The sequence below is a fragment of the Rhinopithecus roxellana genome, chromosome 20 (genome assembly GCF_007565055.1).
Source record: "Rhinopithecus roxellana isolate Shanxi Qingling chromosome 20, ASM756505v1, whole genome shotgun sequence".
NCBI lineage: Eukaryota > Metazoa > Chordata > Mammalia > Primates > Cercopithecidae > Rhinopithecus > Rhinopithecus roxellana.
In genome coordinates, this window is record NC_044568.1 from 22265973 (window position 1) to 22290740 (window position 24768).

A 24768-nucleotide genomic window follows, 5' to 3' on the forward strand; every position below is an offset into this window, starting at 1 on the left:
AATTGAAATAAAATATCTCAATGGCTACAAACACCATTTGTCAAGAATAAAGTGGAGTAAGTGCTATTTCAAAAATTCATACTAACAGGCTTCATAAACATGGATTATTGGAACGTTCTTCTGATTGATATCTACTCAAGCATTTTAAGCACATGGCTTTTATTCTCTGCGTTTGTTTGAGTGAAACCACTTTGGGTACCGAGCTACATGTCAGCTGCAATTTTCCAGAGTATTACAGATGCATGGCCTTTTCTGCTGGGAGATGGGTCAGGCAAGCCGGAGCAGCCCCAAAAGGCCCATGTTAATGCATGGACAGGGAAACCATTATGCAGCTGTTGGCTTCCCCAGAGTGGAGTGCTCCAGGCAATGACGCCCCTCGAATCTGAGTGATGGTCCAGGAGGAACTCAGAGAGAGAGATATCTGAAGATTCTGCTCATCCCAGCAGTGTGGAGGAGCCCAGGCTCCAGGCTTCTGTCCCAAACATACCAACCATTGTATTCCTGTCAACTCATTAGGGAAATGCTTAATAATTGGTTATTGGCGTAGTCATATTGGTTTAGTCATTAATTCAAGAAATGTTTATAGAGTGCTACTAGTATGGATGGCATTGCCCTTGGCATCCAGGACATAGGGGTGGATATGGCTGAGCAACTCTCTAAACTTCACGGGGCTTAGAATCTCATGGGGAAAACAGAAAATATAAAAATCAGCCATGAAATGAAATCGACATGATATTTACTAATTGTGATTGCTGCTGTGAAGAATTACACTGAATGAGGAAGTGTCCAATGACTGCAGGGTGGGTGGAGGATATAGCTTCAGAGGTTGTGAAGTCAGGAAAGGCCTCTCAAAAGGGGGCATTTAAGCTGAATCCTAAAAGATGAGAAAGAGCCAGGTGTGTGAGGAGACTTCCAAGACCTGGGGTTAGAAAGGGCTGGGTCTGCTCAAGGGGCAGCAATTGTCCAATGCAGCTGAGCGGATGGGCAAAGAGAGAGGTAGGGAGTGACTGTCTCAAGGAAAGCACTGGCAGCAAAATTTGGGTCTGGATTTTATTCCAGTTAAAACAGGATGCAATAAATAGTTTAAAATAAGAACTGTAGAGAATTGCAAGAAAACTCCCACTTCACCCCTCCCTTGGACCTTATTCCAACCTGCTACAAATCAAATCTTGACCTGTCTCCTCTCTGTCTGATATTTTTCATTCAGCTTCTGATCCTGACAATGATTCCCACTGGTTTTTTCATCTGCACCTGAATCCTCCCTCTGCAAATCTATTGTGGACAGACATTCCAGCCCCTGTTCTCCTGTCTATCCCAAGTTCCTTGTAGCCCCAGCTTCACTCTGGGTCCTCCTCTAACAGGGTGGGAAAGCCTTTCAGACACTGCTACTGATTTCCTGAAAGCAATGTTTACTCTGCAAAGCAATCAGCAGGGCTCAGGTGATGGGAGGCTTCTCTTGCTACTCCATGTAAATGCTGAGGTGACCAGAATGCTCTGAAAGATGCATAATTTTAGTTCAGAAATAGGATTAATATCTGCCTTCAGAGTAGAAGTAATTTAAGTTCCCTGCAACCACACGTCCTTTTCTGTCTTGTTCACCACAGTGTCTTGGTACCTAGCATAGTGTTTAGCATCCCATGAATAAGCATTCAGTGAAAACAATGGAGGGACAAATGAATCTTGTGTATTCATGCACAGACACAGGAAGGCTTGTTGCAAAATAAAGTTTGTCATAGGTTGGATCATCTGGGATACTGACTCTGAGATGGAGTTTAGCATGGGGATGTTTACTAGGGGGTACCCTTTGGAATAACACTTGGAGAAGAAAAGGGAGGGGAAGCAAAAGCAGACATAAAGAGAAGATGTGTGCTGCAGCCCAGCAACAGCCTCAGACCACCCTGCATCTGGGTGGGCTAAGATCATCTGGGCTAAGGATCGTCCTTCAAAATAATCCCAAGAAAGCTGAGATGGCCAGCCTTTTACTGATCAGCCCTCCAATGTGAGTTGCCCTGGGAAAGAGCATGACTTTGGCTGAGGTGAAAGCTGCAAGTGAGGTCATCTGCCAAGAGCATTCCCAGTAGCTGGGACCACCAGAACTTCAGTGAACTGGGGAACTGGGTGGTGCATTGCAGTGTTCAGTACAGAAGCAATTCTACCCATGTTGGGATTTCCTGTTTCTTACAGTTCTTGATGCTTCCAAAATAGTAAAGGGAATGAAGTGATCTCTGCCTTAATTTAGGTTTCTTGTCCTGTGGTTTGATAGAACATTGGCATTGGTCTTGGAGGGAGGGGAGGAGTAGGATCCTGGCTCTGCCACATATTATGTGTGACTCTGGGCAGGGGACAACTCTGTTTTCTAGGCTCTGCTTAACCTCTTTGGGCCTCATTTTATTCTTCTATGGAATGGGGTAGCTAATGTTCATTTCAAGAAATCAAAGTGGATAATGCACAAGGAAGCTCAGTGCAGTTTAAAGGGCTGTGCAGAAAAAGGGAGGGGAGGATCTTGTCCCTTTTGAAAATGGATGAGGAGCATTAGCCTAAGAGGGAGTGTCTGCCAAAGCTCTCAGCAGTGGAAGGCAGGTGGATGGAGACCATGCTCTCATTCCTGTGAAAGCCTGTTCACCACGCATGAGTATGCACTCCACACACTGCAATAGATGGCATGGTATTACACAGTCAAACTCTATTCTCAAGGATTTAACAAACTTGAAGACAACTAATTGGCAATGTGGTAACCCAGGAACATCAGTGTGGCTGCTCCATTAGGAACAGTAGGCGCAGTGCCCACAACACTTTTAGAGGATGCACAGCAATGTTTTAATTTCTTTTAAAATCAGAAGAAAACAATGACCTTTCAGGGTAGAACGCTATATTCCTCTTTAAACCAAAATGGTCATAAACGGTAATTTTTAATTTTTTTAATGGAAAAGGGAGCTCATGAAGATACATATACCCAGGACTCATGGAAGTGATAGACACTGAGGAATCAAGGCACGCTCTACACAGAAGTAAAAAGTGACAAACTATCTCACAGGGTCTAGGAGCCCCTGCTGGAGGAGAAGATGCTTCTCTGCATACTCGGACAAATGGGGGCAGAGAAGAAAAACGTGTGCAAGGGAGTCAAGGTGTCAAACATCACAATGCGTTCAGGGCTACCAGCAGCACAATATGGACAGAGTTAAATGGGAGGGAGGGAAGGGAGGTTTCTGGGAGTAGGGCCTGGATCAAGTGAGTCTTAGAATCCAGGCAAAGGACTTAGCAATTTATTCTGAGAGGGACTGCAAGCTTCTGAAGCTTGGGTTTTATACTGAAGCAACTTGATACAATTTGGATTTAGAGAAATAATGCTGCGGCTCAGTGGAGAAGGATTGGGGAAGAGAGAATAGAGCCGGACATGCTCCCATGAGCCTGAGTTCCAGCCACCCTAGTGGGGCCTTGTGTGGGCACCGGTTCCATTCCACACTGTGTCGAGGCTGGCATGGCAGGGACGTGTGCTCCGGCAGAAACCAGTGGCTAGATGAAACTACACAGAGGCTTTTACTTTCCTTGCCCAAAGAATGATGTAAATGGTTCAGGGCAATGAATCACCATCCTCCTAGGTCCATCTTTCAAGTGGAAATTCTGAAAAGTGGTTGGGAGTGTTAAGAGGTCCAAAATAGTATGTTATAGACAGAAATGTGATACTTCAGGAAACTTGCTAGACATTCATTTACAGAGGTATCTTCTCACAAACCCTTGGAAGAATGTGACCAAGTTTTTAAAAATTTGTTTCCCTCAAAAGTGTGTGTGTGTGTGTGTGTGTGTGTATATATATGAACTGTTGCTATGGCAGCCTAACAGCTTTTGGAATGGTGCTTAAATTGTAAAAGAACCCCTAGAAAAGATAAACTCACTAGCCTCTCCACAAATTTTCTAAAGCTTCCAAATGGTAGCATCTGCCAGGTGTCTGGCTACAGTCTTCTAGATCCTCAGCAGACACATGTAATTGGTGGCAGATTTTAGTATAGCTCGTTCCCTTTACTTCCCTGATTTCTTTAATTGCCTTGAGCTCTGAGTCCCCCACTGCACAGAGGATAATTTGAGTTAGTAGCCAGGAAAGGAAATGGTAATTCTGTGGCTCAAGAATCACGTAGGGCCAGAGAGTATAGGCGGGGTCAGTAAATGTGTGTTTAATGTATGAATTAATTAACGAATGGCCAAGAAGTAATTCCTTGGAGATTCCACACCACCACCCTCACATTCAATTGCTTTCTTTGACTGAGACTGTCTATTTGTCTGTCACCCAGTAGATCCTAGGGACCCAGTCTGCAAGGAACATGCACATATCTTGGCCTAGAGCATAAAAGAGTACCAAGGAGGCTTTCAGGAATTATTTGATGAGTTAGTGAATGAATGAATGAATACCAGAAAACAATCCTCTTAAGCCTGGGGCACATGACTACAAAATCATAAGACACTGCCTTATTAAGTTACTTCCTGCTTGTCATGCTGTTCGAAGTCCCTCTCACTTTAAGTACAGACTATCCCTTGCCATGTAAAGCAGGGAGGAAATGCACAGGTAACCTGAGCAATGCTCAGGCGCTTTGATCTTCCAAAGGAGAGAATCCTACACCAGCCTTTGAGAAGCCCTGTTGACTCTGACAAGCTGAACAGAAGAGATAATGCTGTCTATATGGCTGGTTGTCGGAAGTGAAGTGATTAGATTTCAACTGGATTGCCTGTTACCATCTTGGACTACAGGGCCCAGAAGGCAAGTGCAGAGAGCACGCTCGCCTACCCAAGAAGTACTTGCTGAGCACTTGAGGAGGCAGAGAAAATCCTTTCCCAAAGATCAAGTGGCCCAAAGAGGGGCATCTCCATTCTAGGGATGGATCCCCATCCTGGGGGTGGATTTGCTGCTTGTGGGCATCTCAGGGAAACTGACAATGAGAGGAACATATTATCGATTTCGAGAACATCTTTATCTCACTAAATCAGTGCTGGGGAGAGGAACTGCATTCCGGTCTCCAGGTAACTGACATCCAAGCTATACCTTGATTAGGGATTAAATCCATAAAATCATTGCATAGAACATGGCAAAATGATTTTTTAAAATTCAGTGTCTCCAGATGAAGTGTACACACGAATTTACTGTGTTATTTGGGCAACTTTTCTGTAGGTTTGGATAGTTTTAAAACTTAAAATTAAAAAGTTTTAAATAAATGAGTGCAAGGAAAACAAAGGAAAAAACTTAATAAATTTTTCCTTTTAAAATCGAGGTGGCTGGGCGCAGTGACTCAGGCTTGTAATTCCAGCACTTTGGGAGGCGAGGCTGGCAGATCACTTGAGGCCAGCAGCTCAAGACCAGCCTGGTCGATGTAACAAAACCCCATCTCTACTAACCATACAGAAAATTAACCAGCTGTGGTGGCACAAGCCTATAGTCCCAGTTACTCTGGAGGCTGAGGCATGAAAATCACTTGAACCTCAGAGACAGAAGTTACAGTGAGCCAAGATTGCACCACTGCACTCCAACCTGGGTGACAAAGTGAGATTCTGTCTCAAAAAAACAAATAAAATAAAATAAATAAATCAAGGTATAAAACAGTGTTTATAGCTGGGTGTGATCTATGTATACAAATGTGGGAGGAAGTAGCTATATGGATATGTGTGTTTGTAACTGCCCAGAAACTGTCTGGAAGTCACACAGAAAACTGACAATAGTGGCTTCCAGGGAATGAAATTGAAGGCCTAGAGTATAGGAATTGAAGAAGACTTAATTCTCTGTAGACTCTTTTTCACCTTTTATTTATTTGTTTATTTATTTATTTATTTATTTAGAGATGGAGTCTTGCTCTGTCACCAGGCTGGAGTGCAGTGGTGCTATCTCAGCTCACTGCAACTTCCGCCTCCTGGGTTCAAGAGATTCTTCTGCCCCAGCCTCCCAAGTAGCTGGGACTACAGGTGTGCACCACCATGCTCAGCTAATTTTTATATTTTTAGTAGAGACGGGATTTCACCATGTTGGCCAGGATTGTCTTGATCTCTTGACCTTGTGATCCACCCGTCTTGGCCTTCCTAAGTGATGGGATTATAGGCGTGAGCCACCAGGCCCAGCCTCATCTTATAAATTTTAACCATCTTTATCTATTTTAACCATCTTAACTATTTAAATGTATCTATCTAAGGATACATAAAAATAAAAACAAATTTGTCATGGGACATCCCACCTAGTAATGACAAATACTGACATAACAACTGCTGTACTGTTCCCTTTGCCTGGAAAATCCTTCCTGGTCTTCTCCAGATAAATTCCTACTCATGATCAAGTCTAAACCCAGAGGTCACCTCCTCACTGAAGCTCTGCCTGATTTCCTCCAGTGAAGTCAGCCCCTCTGTGTTCTCACAGATCCAGGGAGCTGTCTAAAAGGAACTCTGTACCATGATTATTTGTTTGCCAGCCTGGCTCCATCACAAGAAGAGGGGTTCTTTGGAAGCAACAGTACAGTTTCATTGCTGTATTGATACATATGATTTATTATTGTATCACCAGCACCTAGTTCAACGCCTAACATAGGGATGGTTCTCAAGATGACTGATGAGTGAACACATCCAGAGTCTTTTCTCCTCTTGCCATTTTGCCCCTCACTCACTGGATACATTCAGTCGCATCCTGCTGCATTAGCCAGAACCAGCTAAGTCTCCTTTAAAACTCAAGTGGAGACTAGAATGTGAAGAAAGGGGAAATGCGTATACACTGTTAGTATGAATGCAGATTAATACAACCTCCATGAAAACAGTGTGGAGATTTTGCAAAGAATTGAAAATAGAGCTACCTTTCAGCCCAGCAATCCCACTACTGGGTATCTACTGAAGGGAAAAGAAATCATTATATCAAAAAAGGACCTGCACTCATGTGTCTATTACAACACTATTCACAATAGCAAAGTCATGGAATCAACCTCAGTGCCCATCAGAAAATGACAGGATGAAGAAAATGTGGTGTATGTATGTGTGTATATATATGTGTGTACGTGTGTGTGTATATATACATATATGTGTGCATAAAATGTGGTATGTATGTGTGTGTGTATATATACATATACGTGTGCATAAAATGTGGTATATATGTGTGTTTATGTCTGTGTATCTATACATACGTGTATGTATATATATACGCGTGTATAATATATACATATATGCACATATGTGTGTGTATATACATATATACACATAAAGAATGCATGTGTGTATACATGTGTGTGTATATATATTCCACATATATATGTGTGTATAGAGAGAACCTATGCATGTGTATATATACACACATATATACATATATACACATATATATGTGTGCATAAGTATATATGTGTGTATATGTGTATATATGTATATATAGACATACATATGTATTTATGTGTGCATATATGTATATCTATACACACATACATTCTCTTTATACACACACATATATGTAGAATATACATACACACACACATATATACACACACATTATGTTCTTTTTTATGGCTGTATAGTATATTATGAAATACTACACAGCCACAAAGAATACTACACGGTCATAAAAAAAGAATGAAACCATATCTTTTGCAGCAACATAGATGAAGCTGGAGGCTATTATCCTAAGTGAAAAAACTCATAAACACAAAATCAAATACTACATATCCTTAGTTATGAGTGGGAACTAAACGGGGGGTACACATAGATATAAAGATGGCAATAATGGACACTGGGGACTCCAAAAAGGGAGGAGGAGGGTTCAAAAATTACTTATTGGGTATAATGTTCATTAATTTGGTGATGGGGGTATTAGAAGCCCAAACCTCACCATTATGCAAAATGCCCATACAACAAACATGTGCATGTATCCCCTGAATCTATTATTGAAAAAAAAAAAAATCAAGTAGAGATTTAGGACATTGCCATACCAAAATAACTGTAATAGTAATTGCCCTCCAACTCCCTCCCATCCCAGCTTGGTTAAGACTGTAAGTCAAGGTACAAAAGAATTGGAAGAGACATTGATCAATAGGAGGCACTACACTGCTGTGCTTAGAGTGGAGACCCTGTCTCTACCCCTTGCTCATCAGGGGTCCTCAGCAAGTTCTTTAACCTCTCTAAACCTCAGTATCCTCATCTATGAAAGAATCATGACCCCTGCACATAGCCGCCAAAGTCTTGGTGACGTCAAACAAGATAATAAATGTAAAGCACATAGCACAGTGTCTGGTACAAGGGCATGCTCAGAAAATTCAGTCATTGACCCCTTTGCCCATCGCTACCTAAGTAAAGCAAGATCAAAGAACCACAACTTTGGTTGAGGTTTTTCCTTTAGTAATGATTTTGTGCAGGGACTGGATGTTCAGGTGGCCTACCACATAAGGGCTTCATGTAATCATTAGTTGATTGTGGCGATGACAGCCACATTGTACACATTGAAGAGCTGCAATGTGTAGGCAACAAGTGAACTAAGTGTCTGTTTATGATTCTGATGACACCAGATAGAGACAGATACTTGGCCTCCTTCTCCACAGTGGCTACATCCCAAAATAGGAAATATGCATTCACAGACAGAACCAGCAGCACAGGGGGTTAGGAAGCAGATTGCTAATACTTCAAGCTGTCAGGGACAATGCAGAGCCAGGTGCGTTCTGCAGCACAGGTGAGTTGCCCCCAAGCAGCTTTCTGGGATTCATTCTTATGCAAATGAAAGATAATTGGGTGACCTGAGACCAGCAATTCCTGCTGGTTATTACTCAGCAGGATGCCAATGTGTGTACACTTCTCTTGAGCAAAGGGCAAATCTCTTCCACTTCTCCAAGATGTTAATTTCTAGGCCCCTGTGCTCTACTGAAAACCCAGCAAGGTCACAGGGCTTAGAAGCCTTATCCTGTAGCTGCCCAGATAATTCCTCCTCTGCTCTGAGAAGGTTCTTAAGTAAGACACGTGTGCTAGAAATGGAAGCTCAAGCTCCAGTGGATTTCACTGTAAGTTAACTAGAGTGTCGATCCTGTGAACCCATACCACCTTTGTTTGAAGTCTCTCTCCGTCTTTCCTTCCCACTTGGATTTTGACTGCCATATGCAGTTACCTGACTGTAAACTCCTTGAGGAAAGAGGAAGTGCCCTTTCATCTCTGCCTGCGTTTGTGGCATGTCATAGGTGCCTGTTCAAGAAAACCTGGCATCTTGACCTGATTGGGAATCAAGAATCTGAGTCTCAGCTAAAGTCATTGGTTAGTTTTGTTCTTCAAAATCCTTACAGTGCGATCAAGGACAAGTCCTTTCCTCCACCAGGCACAGAATTCTTTTCCATCAAGAAGAAGCTTATCCTGAAAAATCAAAGGATTGTTCCAGTTGCATTCCTGCTGTTTTATGTTTTGTTTTGTTTTATAAAGGTTTCATGCCACCAGCATTGGAGTAATTCACCTTCCTCTCTTTGGAATAAAAGCTTTGCAGAACTCTTCAAAATAAACCGTTCTTAATTTCCAGGTTAAAAAAAAAAAAAAAAAAAAAAAAAAACTAACAGATTTCCTAGACATGAAATTAAATTCAAGTACTTTCTATTTACCTTCTGAGTCTGATTCATGGATACCTCATTCTAATTGCCCCTATTATCTAGAAAAATAGAAAATGTCACTTGCACATCTTCTTGAGGAATTCAAAGAGCCGATGAAATGAAGAGGCCCATTTGTCTCAGCAGAAATGAGATGATCGTCATTCACAGACATACCCACAGGAGGGAGGCATGTCCTCTGCTGAGCCAGGCTTCGGAGCAAATGAGTGCAAAATAAGCAAATGCCAGAGGAGTCAGTTATACAATTTCCAAATCATCCTGGTGCGTTTGCAGGGGAGTGCCATTTTGCCTCTAGGATAAGCGTTCTCATTCATTGGTTTATTCCCTTAACAGATATTGACCAGACCATGAGAGAAAGAGGTGAGGACTCCTCACATTGAAATTTTTTCCCAAAACAGGCCCACATTAACACAAGAGTATAAAATACCTGAGAAATTATCAGAAATTTATAGTTCCCTGTCACAGAGGACTACCATCTATTTAACAACAGCTTGTGTGGGCTGCAAGAGAAGCCCCTGGTCTTATGTGGAGATAATGGTTTTTGCCCATAATATGGGAGATGCATTCAGGAGAAAGGCAGACAAGGAGAGTGGTAAAAGACACAAACTCTAGCTAAAGTTAGACTTCCCATAAATACAAATTCCAAGGATAAACGTTACAGCACTATGGTCGTAGACAAGTTATTTATCTTCCCTGATATGCTTTGGCTCTGTGCCCCCACCCAAATCTCATCTCAGTTTGTAATTTCCATGTGTCACAGGAGGAACCTGTAATTCCCAAGTGTGGAGGGAGGGAGGTGACTGGATCATGAGGCAGTTTCCCCCGTGCTGTTGTTGTGATAGTGAGTGAGTTCTCACAAGATCTGACAGTTTTATAAGGAGCTCTCCTCCCTTCACACGTGCTTCTCTTCTCTCTTCTGCCACCTTGTGAAGAAGATGCTTACCTCTCCTTCCGCCATGATTCTACGTTTCCTAAGGCCTCCCCAGCCATGCAGAACTGTGAGTCAATTAAACCACTTTCATTTATAAATCACCAGTCTCAGGGAAGTTCTTTATGGCAGTGTGAAAACAGACTAATACATTCTTCAAGATTGAGTTTTCTCATTTATAAAACGTTTGACATTAATAATACCTACCACATAAGGCTTTTGGAAGGATTAAAGGGAGTCATACCTTCAACATCCTTAGGAACCTGACATATAGTAAGAATGCAAAACCTGTTAGCTGCTGTTATTATGACTTTTCTCTGAGTAGTCACCGTAGTCCACCTTCCTCACATTTAATTAAAAATATACCGAGGGCCCCTATTCATTTGCTTAATAAATACTTACTAAGTGCATACTTTGGCCCAGATATAGTACTTGCAACTGGGAGCACAGTGGTCCCAAATAAGTCCTGTCCTCAAAAATCTCCAGGTCTAGCTGGGAAGACAGACAACTAAATAGACAATTACAGTCCAATGTAGAAATCACTGTAAATGGCGTAATCCCTGGCTGCTAAAGTATTGTCTAGGTAATCTTAGCCTATTAGAAATAGCTCCTTAGTGATAGTGAAGTCCAAGCTAAGATATAAAATGTGTTAAGAGTGCTTATGAGGTGAGAGAGATTATGAGGTTTTGGGGAAATAATGGCTGTGCCCCATGAGGAGGTCCTAGAGTGGATGTATATAATACAAGCAAGGTGGAGAGGGAATAGCAGCTGAGAGATGAATCTGGACAGCAAAACAGTGGCCCTTCTCATTAAAGGATCCTAGAAACTTGTTAAGAAAAGCTTATTTCTATCATCGAAAGGGAATAAGTGGGAAAGTAACATAATGTGTGGATTTAAGAACATTGTTCAGGATATATATAGATCATGGATCACATTGGAGCTGATGAGGGAGAAATAACCCTGGAGGCAAAAAGACTTATTAGGTGACAATTTCAGTAACATTGGAGAAAAAGAGTTTGACTTGCATTTGGACAGTGGCAATAGGGATAGAGAGAAACAAAACTACTTCAGAGACAGACAAAGAATAGAATGAATAGGAATCAAGAGGAATTAACTGCTATCAGGGGTGAGGGGTTGAGAGGCTTAAAGTATTCTGCCCGTGTTTCTATTCTGGGCGCATTGTGATACTATTACAGGAATGTGGGGTCCAGGAAAAACCTGGATTTAACATACGTGTTTAAGGCACCACTGGACATCCACATGGAGATGAGTCATAGGCACTTGGATGAGGAGGTCTAGATTCTCCAAGAGTGGAAACTCATGCTGGTAGAATTAATTCTTAAATTTCTATCTGGATATTCAGATGTCTCCTATGAATATTGCTCCAGTTATCACCGAGCAGATGGAGAAGGTAAATGGATTCACAGAATCCTAAAATGTAAGAACTGTTAGAAATCTTAGGTCCAGCCACCCTGGCAGCCCAGTAAATGGCTCATTAATCTCACAGCCCAGACAGTGAATGGCAGAGCTGGATCTGGGAGTAGAAACCAGGCCTCCTGGCTCATGATCGAGGGCCCTGTCATTTGAAGTCTAAAAGGTTCAGCCTCCTAGCAATCTCATTTCCTTGTGGGATATAAGCTACTTTGTTCCCATTTTAAGACTTATTTTCAAAAGAAAAGGAGAAAAAAGCCACATGGCAATCATCTCAGTTGGCCTGTTTAGCCGAGTCCTTGCTAAAGAATTATAATCCCTTTAGTTCCTTCTTTCTCCTCCAGATCTTACTACTACTAGCACATAATAGGTGTTCAATAAAGAGAATCCAATAACATCAACACTGAATAATCACATTTCTCACTACTGAAAAAGGTAGGCCTTTCTCTCCCTCTCAGATTCTACTTTCGGCTTTAGTGAAGTTCCAAATCAAGCCACATTTGAGAGACAGACATAATTTCCATCTTGACATACATAGAAACATATGAATTGTTCAGTAATGTTAGTCCAGCTTACCTTCTTCACCCATTGGATACTTGCTGCCAATTTCTGTAACACACTCCACCCATCTGATTGGTCACTCAACAAAGGACAACAGGAAGGAATGTCACAGGGCCGCTGAGCCGAAAACACAGTGATTTCTGCAAAAAGTGAAAGGATCATTAGTAACCTAGTGGTGGCATGAATTGGCAAAGTGATACGATATTATACACAGTTGCATATGACAGACTTTTCTAGAAGATGACAATCCAGGTGTGCAAAGAGAGAGATAAACCAATTACTAAAATTATGTGAAAAGTGGGAAAAACTTATCATGGATTTATAAATACCATTGGATAGTGTGATTAACCATACATGCATTTGGTACTATGATGACAATGATAAAGCAATTCTACACACAACTTCTTGTAACATGCCATGTAATTCATATACATTTGCTCTTGCACGAAGAACAAGCTGGTGGGGGAAGGTATGAAGACTTAGAGCCCATTTCTGATAGAACCTATGTTCCAAAGCCAAAGCAGTGTCTTCCTTCCTAAAGTGAGAAGCACTGTTCTGGTGTTGACAGATCCTCGTGAACAACAGGCTCAAAGACGAAGAGTAGCAATAACGGTGGTGGTAATAGGAGATGCTATCCCCACTCCAGCAGACCAGAGCATTGGGCTGAGAGTGTTGCAACTCTTTTCAAGATTGCATTTCCCCCACCCACAACACCACATTTTAGACTTTCTGTGTGGGGGCTGTGTTCTGCTTGGATTCTGGTCTGATTCATCTTCATATCTCCCAAAATGTCTAACACATTTCCTAGCCCAGAGCATCTGTTCAATGCATATTTGTTGAGTGAATAAAGAAAAGAATATGGAGTGTCTAAACAGCTGTCATCTTTAAAAACTGAGGCACTGAACCAAGAAAGGTGCCAGCTGGCATAGCTTCCCTAACACAACAGCATAAAGGAGTTCTTGAATGTCCTTCATCTCTAGGCTTCTACCTTCTAGGATCAACTCAGCCTGAATTAGGGGCTTAAACAGCTTATTTCTTTGACTTGACTTCATTTCTTTCCAAATTTCTTTCCTTGTCTGATATTGCTTCCATCTAATAATCCTACACAAAGCCTTCTCCAAAACAACAGACAAGCAAACAAAAGCCATTTTTAGTGAAGGGTTGTGAATGGATCTTAGATCTACTAAAATTTTTTCACAAAGCCTGGTTTTGGTGACTGTAGCAAGATGAACAATAAAGCTGTCCTCTTGTGTGCTATTTATCCAAATGTCAGGACAGAGTAACACTGGAGTTATTCCCGGAGGCACAGGGAGTCATGGAAGAAATGCTACATGCAGCAGTTCACACAATGCATAACAAATGAGGAAGGACCCTGCTTGTCAACCATGTTACATGCTGCAGCCAGTCTCCAAAATTGCCCCACAATAACCCAGACCCTCTGATAGGCATGCCCTTGTGCAGTCTCCTTCTATGGGACTATGAGCTGGCTCTGCATAACAATGAAACAGCAGAACGGACACTATGTGAACCATGAGAGAGGGACTTCCACCCTGGTCGGTCCAAAAGGCAAAGCATTGAACCAAAGAAAATTACTATTGAGCCTTAAGATTCACTGGTATTTGCCTTTTTATATAAACTTGCTTGGAACCCATCACTACTTTCTTTTTTCCAATTTCTCCCTTTTAGAAAGGGAATGCCTATCCTACACCTGTCCCACCGCTGTATTTTGGAAGCACGTAATTTATCTTATTTCATAGGTTCACAGCTGCAGACAAATGTTGCCCCAGGATGAATAGCACTTTGAATCTCACCCATACTGATTGTGTCTCAGGATGAATAGTATCCTGAGTCTCACTCATACTTATTTAGATGAAAATTTGGACTTTAGACCTCAGAATTTATGCTGAATCAAGTTAAGATGTTGGAGGTTGCTGGTATAGAATGAATGTATTTTGCATGCATTTTGCAGGATCAGCAGTAGAATGTTATGGGCTCAATGTTTTTGTTCGCCAAAATTCACATATTAAAGCACTAACCCACAATGTGATAGTATTCAGAGGTGGGGCCTATGGGAGGTAATTAGGTTTAGATGATATCATGAGGGATTGTTCTTCTAAGAAAAGGAAAAGAAAGCAGAGCTCTCTCTTTGTTTCTCCCATGTGAAGACACGGTGAGAGGACTGTTGTCTGCAAGCCATGAAGAAGATCCTCACCAGGAACCGAACGTACTGGTTTCCAGGACTTTGAGAAATGAAGATCTGTGGTTTAAACCACCCCATCTGTGATATTTTGTTATAGCAGCATAAGTGCACTAATACAGGAACCCTGCAGCTTATCTTGTGCTTTTTGAATGCTTGCTCTAGGAGAAGTTGACTGCCATGTCAAAAGTTCAAATACTTGATATTACTGTGCTGTGAGAAAGCTCCAGACAACCAGGTGGAGAAGTTGTGTGGATGGAGAGAGAGGTGTCAATCCATTTCCAGCTCTTTCAGCCTTCCAAGTGAGGTGCCAGACAGGGGGCTAAAGAGGTCATCTTGGACACCTAATCCATTCAAATCTTCATATAACTCCAGCCATCTGACTACATGGCAGGAAATAACAAGTAAGAATACCTAAATGAATTCAATCAACCCACAGAATTGTAAGAGATAGTAGTAAGTTGTTGCTATATGCCACTAAATATTAGGATGTCATGTTACTCAGCAATAGATAACTGGAATGTTATAAACAGGGGTGGAAAAGATATTTGCCATGTATCTCACCAATGAATTACCCTTAACCACATATAACCATCCTGGGTATTATGAACGCCATCTCACCCTACAACAGAAAAAGGTAAGACTCTTGCTGAAAGTGTACAGCCAATAATACCCTGGGTATGGATGGAATCCAGCAGTGCTGCCTTCATAGCCCATGTACCTTCTGTTTTCCTTCTCTAGTCTTCTGTTAATAATGCAGCTGTTACTGTGGCCAGCATGTTTAGAAAGGTTGACTTCTGAAATCTGTAAAACACTTATTGAACTCCCCACTTTGTCTTGCATTCTTTACCTCCCTGCAAAATGTTTCCTATAGAAATCCTTTCTCCAAAAGCCTGTGCAGTCAATCAAAAATCTTTGGAAGAAAAGCAAAAATAGACAGTGAATTGTCTATGAATTCTAATCACTGCAAACATTAGAGAAAGAGGGACTGTGGATTCTGTGAAAAATTTTGGTATACAATTATATCATGTTTCTTAGAAAATAAAATGAACATACAAAATCCAAGTTGTTCTTTATGCTTTCAGCGTAGTTGATGGAGCTAAGACGGCTTTGCGGGCTATAGCGGGTTGTCTGTTTCTGCATTCTCTGCACTGGCCTTCATGGCTGGAATGTTCATTTTCCTTCATTTTCCCCACAGCTCATGATTCCCCCAGACTTGGGATCATGTGTTCCCCTCTGAGCCAGGAAACTACACTCCAGCCTTGCTGCACCCACTTCCTACCTACTCTCAGGACTTCTCTCTGCCATCTTCCCAGCTCTGCACACCATCATGGGCTGTCTTCAAATACAGCGCCATTGTCATCTATCAGCCCGTCCATCACTGTGCTTGGCTGCCCACAGCACTAAGCCTCTTAGGGGTTCAGACAGTACATGCCATATACTATTTCAGAGAGACTAGAAATCAGGAAAAAGAACACCGTGAAGCCCGAGTGCATAAAGTGGAATGAAGGACATACTCGGTAAGCATACCAAAATCAAGTCAGGGGCGGATGCAGCTGTGACTGTGGCAGCTCCCTTTTGTTGAACTCTGATTGTGTGGAAGGCTCAGTACATGCAGAGCCATATCCTTCCTTTTGCCACTTTCCCTCTCTTAGGATTTCCATTAAAATGGAAAGAGTTGCCAATGAAGGGAGCAGCACAGCCCAAGGAGATAGAGTTTCTCCATTTTACAGATGGAGAAACTGAGGCTGAATGGCATATGCCCAAGTGCATACAGCAAAGAAGTAGCATAACTGGGCTAGATCAATAAATCCACTCCTTTTTCCCCAGGTTTAAGAACCCACCGGGAGGCCCACTCCCCAGGGCAAAGCATGCCTATTCCCGTGGTGTGTGACTACTGATAATTTCTACTTTTTGATAAAAACACAACGGAAAGGCCAGCTGCAGTGGCTCATGCCTGTAATCTCAGCAGTTTGGGAGGCTGAGGTAGGAGGCTCACACGAGCTCAGGAGTTCAAGACTAGCCTGGGCAATACGGCGAAACATATATATACATATATACACACACATATACATATATATACATATATACACACATACATACGTACACACACACACACACACACATATATATCGTTTGAGCCTGGGGGGTCGAGGCTGCAGTGAGCCAAGATCACGCCGCTGTACTCCAGCCTGGGTGGCAAAGTGAGACCCTGTCTCAAAAACAAAACAACACAAAACAAACAAACAAAAAAACACCACAATGGGAAATTTCAGATATTTTGGAAATAGCTGATTAAAGCAAACTATAATTAAATGTTTATATATTACTCTTGTATAAACAAGTGAAATATCAGGTTTTTAAAACTTTTCTTTGGCGAAGAAGTTGAACAACGGCCATCCACTTTTCTAGTGGTCTAGAAATACCAATTTGCTTTGTTGATGTTGCTCTGTGCAGGCAGGAGAAGGGGCCACACATATGCAGCCATCCCTGGGAGTCTGCAGATGGGGGCTTCTTCCTTTTTTGGGCATCATATGTTTCTGACATTGTTGAAGGGATGATTAAACTCAATTAATAATCTCCATTGGGTGTTTTTCTTTCCTGTTATTGCAAAGTTCCAAAACCATATGGTAAATCGTATTTCATAAGATAGGATTGTAGATCATAATTTTTTTTTTGTAAAAATAATGAGAGAAGCAGGAAGCTATTGCATGTGAGAGAACAAGACTTAAAATCAAGTTTTTCCTCCTCCAAGCTAGTTTGAGTTTGGGCAAGCAAGAACTTTCTGAGCCTCAGTTTCCTCACTATAAAATGGGGATAATAACAATTATTTTGGAGAATGACTGTGGAGAATAATCATAATACATGCAACACTTCACTTATACACTCAAAAATCAATAGTTGTGATTATGAAAAGATATATTGTGCTTCTATGATTAAATAGTTTACCTTTTATTGTATATTTGCTATTAAAAAACCCCTATAATAGATGCGTAAGCATTTGTACAGAACTAATATTGACATGTGCATAAATATTAACATATTAACATGCAATCTTATCACATGTAATTAATATTTATCTATAAGCATTTTGCATATTTTTTTTCAGATGAGGAATCTAAGTCTCAAAGAAATTTAGAGACCCCTCAAAGTTCCTGGACTCAGCTTAGACCTCTGCTCCCACTGTGTGGTTAAGGGATACCAGCTGCCCTCTGCTCATCCCTTCCTGCAAAATCTTCAAGGCTGGCTCCTTACTGCCTGCACAGAGGATGATGCCCAGCGTCTATCTGTAATTAGAAGAAAATATCCATAAAGAGTTTCTGAGCTCCAAATGGATTTGACACAGTGGCCTTTTAAATCAAACTCTTACTACGATTATCTTCATTTCTATTTAGTAGTTTTTCTAAGTAAGCCATGCTTTCAGAGGCACCTAATGCAAAGTGACAACCTTCACCATTTTCCAATGCGCCGATGGACGGGCGTAGAGAGAGTCCATTGTCACCATGGTAATTACTGCACAATACCTGACGGCCAATGGACGGTCAGGAGGCTCAGGCAGCCGCTGAATCCGGCATTGTCCAGGCCTGATAAAAAGACTAGAGGCCTTGAAAAGCCGGGGAGCAGGATCTCACAGCTCTTTCCCTGAGCCCTGAAAGGGCCATTGTGCTGCCACCATAAATTCTGGGTTCCCCGGGCACTTGACAACTGAAGCCAGGAACAATAGAATTCTTGTGTCCAACAAAACACTCCTTGTCCAATGCTGGTCTTATCAGCCGCATTTACAAATGTCTTTCGTTGTACCCAAATAATTCCCTATTAGAAGGGCTATTGGGAGCAGAACTAAATAAATATTCACAGCTTTTGTCATATCTTTGGGAAATGAATAAACAAACAGTCATCTAGCATATGAGCAAACCTCCTACTACTCACTACATTTTATCCGTATTTCTTGCCCAAATTATGTAGCTTCACTTTTTCCCTTTAACATAATTGACAACTGGGTACTAGAAGCTCCGGTTTTCTGTGCCGTCTACTACACATCATCGGTATTATTGCGTTGGTGCTTCTACATGTGTTTTGTACAAATTACTCTTCCCCACACCGCTAGATTTTTATTTCTGCCTCCTGAAAGAGGAGGAAATTAGAACCCAGAGAAGTTGAACAACTTGCCGAAGATAACCAAGCTAATTAGTAGCAGAGTGGGAATTCCAATCTAGATTTCCCTTGCTCCAAAGACTCTTCCCTCACCACTCAGCAATGGTGATTTTGCTACTGAATAAAGAGGAATAAAAGTTAGAATACGGGGAAATATCTAAGCACAACCACTATAAAATTTGCATATATATATATATAGAGAGAGAGAGAGAGACTATATTATTAACAACTTGAGAACAGCTAGACTAGAAAGAAAATGAAAAATCTTTCTCCAGGAGAGTATATTTTATTTTTGCCTAAAATGCTAGCAATTTTACTTTTTAAACTTTTTTTTAGGGTGGAGGTGGGAAGCGGACAAAAATAAGTATAAGCACGCTGCAGGAAAGTTTTAAGGATGTCTGTACGGTCAGTATGTAAAGTTTTCTGAAGAACTACTAGGGTGAACAAAGCAACCATCGTGCACCCAATCACATATGCTCCAGAATAACCTTAACCTCTTCTTCTGCAGCTGATTTTATTTCAGTTGTTTGTCTCCTTGTCATGTATGGATAAATATCTAAACATTTGAATGTAATGCACATGATCAAACAGAAATCCCCTTCTCAATAGAAGCCACCAACTAGAAGAATAGCGATTTTTACATTTAAAAGAAAAACAAAACTGACAATATTAAAATTCTAAATGGCTCCCTATCAGGTCAGGAGATGCCCACACTCCAGATTTACTAACACAGCTTATGCATCTGTCTCCTATCTGTCCCCAGCCTCACCTGCCCACCTTACCTCCTGCTTCAGTAAGTATTGCTGTTCCTGAGCCTGGCAGGCTTTGCACCTCTCTGCTCCCCTGCATCTGACCCCTTCTGTCATTTACGGTTAGTGTGACTTTGGTGGAAATTCTCCTCAGTACCTAGTATAAACACAGAGGGCTTCAGGATTCCCTTAGTGTAACATAATGCTTTTTTATTTCTTCCACAATTAGAGATCTTTGATATTTATGGCTATTTGGTCCTCCCAACTTTGCATCAAGGAAGCTGTGAGCTATTTGAGAACAGAAATCACATATTATTCTCATTTTTGTTTGGCCCGGGTCAGTACACTGCTAACCCTCCACAAGGCTAGACTATTGGAGAAATAAATGAATGGTAGTAGTTAGACAAAGAATGACCACAAAATTATATATTTTTTTAATTTAAAAGATTAAAAATACCTATTGCCTTTTATCTACTTGATGTCAAATGACAGGTATAATTTGTAATTTTTTTACAAGGACCATAATAATGTACTCACTTGGCACAAATTATTCAGCTTTGATAAATGCAACATGGCACTGTTTGGTTTGTTTTCTATAATATTTTAATATTTCAAATCAGTAGAGTAGGTTATCATTTTGCAAATAATTGACTATTAACAATAAAAGACTGGGAAACCAACAGGTATTTTCTGACTGGCATTAAACGCCTGTGTTTGTGCAAGTATTAAGTTTGAAAAAGTGTGGTCAATATTTTCTAAACACTTCATGCCAAATGAAGCATTTAATCATCTTTGGGGATGTAAGGCATTAATGCCATCATGCACGAATGATGCTAATTCTCAGCATTTCTCTATCCCCCAGGAGCTGAATCTTCTCCAGACACAACTAAATCCAAACAGGCAATGATGATGACTAAAATTTATTGAGAATTTCCAATGGACCAGGCCCTGGGCTAACTACCTTCCTGCAATATACAATTTCATCTTATGACAATCAGGTACTGTGGTTTTTCTTCATTTCACAACTAGGAAACTGGAGCACAAAAAGACTGAGTAAAGTTGCCCCCAATCACAAAGCCACTCACCAGTGAAGCCAAGACATGGGCACAGGCAGTTTGAATCTATAGCAATTCACCAAACAGCTGTACTCTACTCCATTCTTTGGCTATAAAATAGGGCACTAAATTAGGAAAGTAGTCCAGTGATTTAAAAGAAACATGACTAAGGACTGCATCACTTTACCAGGCTACCTAACTATCCAGAAAAAGCAGAAACCAACTATGAAGGAGAACCCATGCATGTAATGAAGAACAACAAAGACCTTTAACCAGACCCAAGGCCTGAGACAGTCTCTTGTATTTTATCAAATCTAGGCAACTTCCAGACAACCAAGAAATCCGCTTATTTGCAAGTACACAAATCTACATAGTCATAAAGTCAGAGAAGTGCTGCAAACACACACACACACACACACACACACACACACACACACACACACACACACTGCAGTGTTTGTTGTGTGCCAGAAATAGTCACAGCGTCCCGCTATCTTTTCATAGTGAGAAAAGTAAACGGCATAGTCCATAGCAATATGACTGATTTATGATATAATAGGAGAGAGCTCCCTCTGGGGCCATTATACTCAGAAAGAAACAAAATAAGGTTTCTCAAAATTAAGTGGGACTATCCTTTTGCAATATAAAATTAGGTTAAGAAAAAAATGCCATTTGGTTATTTGCTTCTTCCAAGGCACTTATTCTGAAGATATAAGCCATGCAAACTCTGCTCGTCTATCAACTCCGCAGGGATAAGAAACATATATGTTTCCTTGTCCACTTTGTAATCGGACAAAGGCACAAACTAAATGCTTCAAAGAGCTTTCAAACCAATGACTTAATAAACAAAAATCTGAGCCCTGGACATAGTGGTCTCACCTATTTGCAAGTGCTTCTGAAGGGCTGCAGTGAGTGGAGACTGATTTTCTTCAGGCAGAAATTTGAATTTGGCCACAGAGGGGCTGACGTGAGCCAGAGAGAGAGTCTAGCGGGTGCTCTACATCCTCATCACACCTCATTAAATACACTGGATTCACTCCGGGTCGGCAGGGGAATCAGGTCGTTAAAATGTTTCAGTTTTGCGTTTGCTGCACTTTATTGGTGGAAGAACATTCTTCACTGCTATGCACAAATTTTGACATTCTTGAAGAATGGAAGAAATCATTTGTCAATATCGAGAATCTAATATTTTTGTAGGAAGCTTTATACAGGCTGTTCTACCTCGATTTATTTATAAGTCATGTGTGTGTGTGCTTTAGATGTAAATGTGACTGCACACACACACACACAAACACACATCCTCAAGGATGCATTTGCTGTTTTTATCTTTTCATGTTTTAATACTCTTTGGATGGTTACTTTTACTAACTCCATTGTCAAGAACTGAAAATAAAAAGGCAAAAAATAAATAAAACACTGTCAACAGCTATGTGGAGCTGGGTCATCTTACCAGACTGTGCTTGGATCATGAGTGTGGAAATGACAGAAAAATGATCCTGTTTGTCTGCACTTCAGTGGATCAGAAGTTTGGGGAGGTCTTCGTCTACAATATTCATTTATTAATGCTCTATCATATGGCTTCCATCAAGAAAATGAGGCTGGATACCTACACTTCATCTTAGCCAAAAGACCAAGAAGTGAGGAGGCTGTCTTTCTTAACAGGTTTTTAAAATGCCTCCTTGGCTTTGATATCTGCAAATGTTCTCTATATAGAGATATAAAGATATATAATAGTATCTATATGTGTGTTAGTACACACACACACACATGTAAATGTGTACATATTATTCACAACTTGATCATTCATATTTGTAAACATTTCAGTCACTTTCCTTATCCAGTAAGTAAACGAATTTTGGCATCAGGTACCAGGGTAGATTTGATGAGCAGTAAGATTGTTTCCTACTTTGAAATGACAGAACTGTGTAATTGGAATAATCAGTTCCCCTGGCTAAAAGCATCCCACCTCCCTCCATCGGTGTTCCAACCACGCTTTGGGAAACACAGAGCTAAGAGCTGATACTTCTCTAGTGTTAACACGAGTTGGGGATTTCATGGGCCAAATCCAATACCATGACGTAGCCATCTTCAAGAGGACACTGCATGTGCAGAAGACCTTGGGGGCCAGGGAGGGGTCACCTTTGGCTCTCAGAGTGATGTGTACGTACAGCCAGTTTTCAGAGCCAAGATGGTCCTCAGAGAAGGCCCAGAGGACCTTATCTAGGAGCCAAACCAAGGGGGCATGTCCCCTAGGAAGCCAAGGGACCAAGTTGTGGAATTAGAAAGACTTTGGTATAAGATGCAGCTGCAAGCTGATTCCTGTTTGGGCCTCTATGACTCGTCAGTTCTGTGACTTAGGGCTCTGTTTCCTTACCTGTAAAATGAGCATCATAACACCTCACATTCCTGTGGCAAGCTCAGAGGTGATAAGGTGTGCAAATCATGCTATTGTTTCTGACATAAATTTACTGTTCACTAAATATAAGTCAATACCATCAGGGTTCTGTTATCAGGGTTCTGTTACAAAGATTCAACAAAAAAAAATTAATGCAATACCTGACACAACAGAGGCCCCACCAATTGCCAGATTACTGGCCTTCAATGACAATAAATGGGGGAAATAGAGACATACCTTTTCAATTCTTTTCAGTCCTGATGTCAGCAAAGAGAAAGTCTCTGTTTGCAATGATTCGTGAACAAACCTTTTTTAATAAAGACAAGGCAGTCTCAGGCTCAGAGACGATTCAATTATGTTGTTTCCTTTTAATTATATCTGTTTTTTGGCTGCCTCATATTTATGACAAGAGATATTGACTTGCCAGAAGTTAGAGCAATATAATTTTCTTCAAAATTATTTTTTTAAATAGCAGAAAGTAGAAGGAGTCAAAAGAAAATATTAAGTAAATAACAATGTGAATCGTATCCAGATATTAGGGAAGACAAAACCTGAATGATTGAGAGGTGGGGAACATGGATCCATGGCACCACAATTATTTTATGGACAGGGAGACGGAGGCCCAAGGGGGACATGGGTGAGGAGCAGCGCCTACAGCATCTAATCCACTCCAGACCCTGCCTCTGGCATCCCAGGGTCTCTGCACCACATCTTCATTAATATCACACGTCAGGTCAGCTACACGAGGGGACTGCAAAAAATGATCACAGTTCTCTTCCAAGGACAGAGAAGGAATTACAGGGAGAGACAAATGCCAGTTCTGACATGGTGGTGGAGGAGGGAGCAGTGTCTAAAGCCCTATAGGAAAGTAGGTCTTCATGAAAAAACTAGGTTGAAGACTCAGCCGGCCCACTCTCCACCTCATGCCCTATGACTCATGCTATGCATTTTACCAATACCCTGTTTGATTCCAAAAGGAATTTCAGGCCGCCTACAAAGGTGCATACAGTACAAACACATAGGAGACTATTTTGAACATTAAAAATGTGAAAAGGAGAAAGAACACCATGAAATAATTTGAATGAAGGTCATGTGCAAAGCTTGGGCTACGAAGTCATATTAGTTGCAAGGGCTGCCTCACAAAAGGGACAGGGACACACGACCTGGCACAGGACCACAGCACCCATGAAGAAAAACTGGTGCTCAGCTGGATTGCAGCCATTCTGGGTACTGATGCCAGAATACTATTTATCCCATTGGTTCTCACAGAGACAATCCCGTGCAAGACACAAAGCAGCATTCTTAAACATAGTGGAAAGATAACTATTGGGCCACTTAGAACAGCATCACTGGCCCACACAGGTGAAGGAAGGAGACAGAGGAAGATACTCAACAGCATCTCTCTGCCAGGAGGACCTGACAGCCAGTCCATCTTTCACACGGCTGCTACAGGCACACCCTAAACCAGGGGCCTGCTCATGCCACTCCCGGTTGCAAAGCCCTCAAGGTCTCCTTGGATTGGTCTCCTCTCCTTTAAAAATAGCCAAGCCTGCTATGTTCCAGATACTGTGCTAAAGTGGAGTGTCACATAGATAACCCCTACTTGAAAGTGGAGAAATCTAAGATGGAGAGGGTGAATTATTGATGCCACCTGCCTTGCTTGTAGGGATTCACATCCATGCAGCCTGACTCCAGAGCGTCCTCTCTTAAGCACCACTC

At 41.3% G+C, this 24768-nt stretch overlaps 1 protein-coding gene across 1 annotated transcript in view; it reads right to left on the reverse strand.

Annotated features, from left to right (window-relative positions):
- Positions 1–24768, reverse strand: part of CDH11 (cadherin 11) — a 178544-nt gene that overhangs the window by 97504 nt on the left and 56272 nt on the right. The window contains exon 2 of the mRNA XM_010355192.2: positions 12514–12638. The gene's annotated coding sequence lies outside the window, so the exon portion shown is untranslated. The remainder of the gene's footprint in view (positions 1–12513; positions 12639–24768) is intronic.